This window comes from Poecilia reticulata, linkage group LG5 (genome assembly GCF_000633615.1).
Source record: "Poecilia reticulata strain Guanapo linkage group LG5, Guppy_female_1.0+MT, whole genome shotgun sequence".
Classification (NCBI taxonomy): Eukaryota; Metazoa; Chordata; class Actinopteri; order Cyprinodontiformes; family Poeciliidae; genus Poecilia; species Poecilia reticulata.
In genome coordinates, this window is record NC_024335.1 from 29,053,405 (window position 1) to 29,058,141 (window position 4,737).

Sequence of the window (4,737 nt, forward strand, 5' to 3'; positions counted from 1 at the left end):
AAATTTGGGCAGGGGGGCTTTTCTGGGCATAACACCTGTTATCAATATGCGAGAGCTTAGAGCGATGCGCGCTCCCGCGACAGGGGATGCAAATTTGGGCAGGGGGGCTTTTCTGGGCATAACACCTGGTACTGCGTACTCCTAAAAGATTTAGCGGGGTTACGCAGTACCTGCAAGAGAGGAGCGGCTGTAAAACATCAATGGATTCACTGTGCAGCTCTGAGTTCACCCACTAATCACCAGTAATCACTAATGTTTGTAAGTTTAATTATTCGTTTTTCCATTAAATATTCTTAAATTAACTACGTCTCTCACCTGGTGCGCTTGGGTCCACTTATAATCAGGGGTGAAAGTAATGATATAGCGGGGAAGCGGTACCTGCAAGAGAGAGGAGCGGCAGTCTGCTGTAAAACATCAAGAACAATCTAAAACACAATTTAATCAGTTAATAAATAATCTTTTTCCCCATTTCATATTGTTTCTGAACTGTTCGTGCTTTGTTAGAGCAGCGCGATATGTCGATCGCGGAAGGTTTTGAGTCGAAATCGGCATTAGGTGACAAACTGAACTCAGCCAGGATGCTGAGAGCAGCCCGTCCTCCTCTGGCTCGCTTAAAATGTTCGTAACTTTATTAAAGAACAACAACAACAAAGTCAACAAAACGTGTCCAAATTAATTACACAACAAAAATAATCTCAGTAATTATTGTTTCTACAAGATGTTGCGCAATTCTGTGCGTTTCGGTTCCATTACCAAAATAAGAAGCAGAGCAGGAGTTTAAAATTAACTAATCAACCACCTCTTTGTTCATGAGAGGTTTATTAATGATCGCGAAATAAATATCAAGCCTGCAAACCTATATCGTAATGGACTGAATGTTATATTTTTAACGTAATCTCTGGTCTGCTTGTGGAGCGCAGGGAGGTTGCCATGACAGAGAGAGAGAGTAAAAGACTTTCTCCAAAATAATAACCTTTTTCAACCTTTATAGCTCCACTGTTGAAAATGAGGCTCTAACATTCACAAATGACATTGAAATACAATCTAGTTCAACATCTGGTTTGAGGTGATTCCTCTGGAACCTGTTGGAGGAAAAATATTCCAACTTCAGAAGATGAGCTTTAACCTAACAGAGCTCTTTTGTTCCTCCTGTCAGTATGAGAGTCAGGGTGAGGAGGCGCCATGTTAGGGAGAGAAGTGGRAGCTGCAGGATCTTCAGAACAAACAGGTCATGATACTGGGCTACTGATTATCCCTCTGTCTGGACAGATGATCAATAGAACTGGTTTAAAAGTGTCGAGAAAAGTTGAGCTCATTCCACTTCCCCATGCTGGAGATTTTAGTTATTTTAGTTTAGCTAAAATAAATGGTTACATGCCAGACATGGAAAACTAGGATCACTCCTTGCCATGATGTTCAGAATTTAGGTCTCATGGCATCTCAAAATTCATCAGCACAGAAACTCCAAAGCAYACAAAGAAAAGAAGCACACACACACATATTTATTAATTTATAAATTTTTTGTCATAGTACCCCCCAAAATTTAAAACTACTTTCACCCCTGCTCATAAGGAGCCACCTCTGAAGACCTGCCAATCTGTGGACTGAAAACAGTCCTGGAGCACACAGGCTGCATCCCTGGGCCACACAGTGACTGTCTTCTTCCTTGACCTAATCCGTGTCATCAGTGGACGATATGCTGGCGCCAGCAGGATGGACATGTGGTCGAAGAGGCTAAGATGGGCGTGAGGAAGAGCTCTGTACGCACCGTGAATGTTGRTGTAAACACAATACAGAGTGTAAGAAGGATGACATGCCGGTAAAAACTGGGTAGAGTGTCCGTCAGTTTCCCATAGTTAAAGTCCCCTGCAACCACGTACAACGCCTCAGAGTGCTTCGTCTGCAGTGAGCTAACGGTGTCATACAGCTCCTTTGAAGCTTCGTTGCCGTTAGCACCCGGCGGAATGTAAACAATGGTGACAAACACCGCAGTAAACTCCGGAGGCAGATAGTATGGTTGACAGCTTTTAACCAGTCCACAGTTGGCACACCAACCTTCACTCACTTACATACATTGTCCTCCTCCCCGTGTTTTTCATGACCGTTGGCCTGCTTAGAATAACTGAAGACCGTTGATCTGGAAGGCTAAGTATGGCATGTTGCTGTTAAGCCAGGTTTCCGTTAGGCAAAGAACGGCACAGTTCTTCATCTCTGCAGAAACTCTTAGCCTCAGATCTAACAAATCCACTTTCTTAGCCAGTGAGTGGACATTGTCCAGAAAGAGAGTCGGAATTGATGGCTTCCTAGGCACSAGCTGGGTCAACACGCCCACCCGTTTCCTTTTGATAGTTGGTCCTCGCACCCTGCTGTCCAGTACATTATCCTCAAGAGCCGCTGTCTCCCAATTGCGGATTTCAGCCTTGGTGATATTACCAGTCGAACTGTCTCCAATGGCCATCAGCTAAGCCCAGCTACATTCAGCTGTAAAGTTTGTTATAATACAAACTTCAGTAGTTTTCTAGTTGTTCTGCTGAGGTAGTGACATCAATTTGTGACATCATGCAAACTGATGTCACAAAGAGAATTGATGACATCACAAAGGGTCATAGCCATTGCAGAAGTGGGAGAGCAAGTAGAAGGATTGTCTCCTAACAAGAGAGTTAGTGCGGAAGTTCTACAAGATAAAAGACAATTCCTAACAAACAAAGGAAAATATTGAGCAGTTTTTCGATTTATCTAGAGAAAGACTATTAACAATAAGTCAGAGCAGTCAGGCGTAGTCTTCTGATTCGCAATATGAGATAACACAACGGACTTTAGCTGTAGAGACACGGAAGCTCCAAGACGTCTTGAAAGAAGTGAAAATGATGTGTACCGACAGACAGACTCTACTCAAAGCAAACAAGGAGCTGAAGATTCAAGTTATAAATTTAGAAAAAGCTGTACTTGAAAAAGACAAGCTGATTAGGGAAAAAGATGAGGATTTTGAAAATCTGTTCAAAGAAAACCAAACTTTAAAGGAAGATAACATCACCCTGGAGAAGAAAAACGTTGCCTTGGAGCAGAAAACCACTGTTCTGGAGAAGTAAATAATCTCCTTCAATTTGATAAGCAGTGTCCTGAAGCAGGAGATCACCACCCTGGGGGAGAAATGCACTGTCCTGGATTAGAAAAGCACCTCCCTGAAGAAGAAAAAGACATTCCTAGAGAAGGAAAAGACCACCCTGGAGCAGAAAAGCACCGCCCTGGAGCAGGAGAACATTGCCCTGGAGAAGAAAAACACCGATTTGGAGAAGAAAAACACCATCTTGGAGAATAAAAACAACACCCCGGAGAAAGAGAACACCGCCCTGAAACTGGAACACACCGCTCTGGAGCATAAAAATACCATCGTGGAGCAGTACAGCACCATTTTGAAGCAGGAGAATGCTGCATATGAGCTGATAAACGCTAACCTGGAGATGAAGAACACCAGCCTGGATCATAAATGGAAAATCCTGGAGCAGAAAAAAAACATCTTGGAGGAGAAAAACAGCACCCTGCAGCATGAGAACGCCACCCTGAAGAAGAAAAGCATAGCTCTGGAGCAGGATAAAACCACCCTGGAGCAGAAAATGGCATTCCTAGAGAAGGAAAAGACCACCCTGGAACAGGAGAACGCCGCCCTAAAGCTGAAGCTGGAAAGCACCGCTCTGGAGCAGGATAACTCCACCTTAAAGCTGATAAACGTTGCCCTGGAGCAGGAGAACACCATCTTGGAGCAGGAGAACACTGGCCTGGAGCAGGAGAACACTGCCCTGAAGCTGAAAAGCACCACTCTAGAGCAGAAAATCACTGTCTTGGAGCAAATAAACACTGCCTTGGAGCAGATAAACACAGCCTTGGAGCAGAAAAGCACCACCCTGGTGCAGAAAAGCACCGTCCTGGAGCAGACCAACACCGTCCTGAAGCAGAACAACACCGTCCTGAAGCAGAACAACACCGTCCTGGAGCAGAACAACACCGTCCTGGAGCAGAACAACACCATCTTGGAGCAGAACAACACTGTCTTGGAGCAGACAAAAACTGAACTGGAGGAGGGTTACACCTCCCTGCAGGAGGAAAACGACATCCGCAGCTAGATAAACACCATCTTGGAGAAGCAAAACAAAGACCTGAAGCTGAATCGCATTGTCCTGGAGCTGACAAGCACCGCCTACATTCAGGAAAACAAAATGTTGCAGCTTGAAGTGGAACAGTCGAACAAAAGACTTAGGGTCTTAGAGGAGCAGCTATCTGAAGAGGAAACCGACGAAGACAACCAGTCGGTTTCAGACCAGTCAGCAGGAGCAGGAGTATTCAGACCTGTGGTCAGAGGCTTCACCAATACACTTCTGAAAATGTGCAAAACAACCTGAGGTACTGGGTTCAAGCATGGTACTTATAAATAGAGCATGCTTGATTCATGCTTGATTGTCGATGGTAGAAAACCTTGAGGACAACAGGACTGCAGTGTCATGGGAGCTTGACACTTGGGGGCTGATGGCGGAAGAGCTAATCGCTTGAAAGATGTTGGCAGGAGAGCTTGTACCCGGCTGATCTCCAGGGCTTTGTAGCGAGTCTCTGGTCTCCCGGCTGACCTCCAGGGCTTTGTGCTGAGTCCCTTTGGTCTCTCGGCCGATCTCCAGGGCTTCATAGCAAGTCCCGCTGGTCTCCAGGCGGACCTTCAAGGCTTCGTAGCGAGGCCCGTTGGTCTCC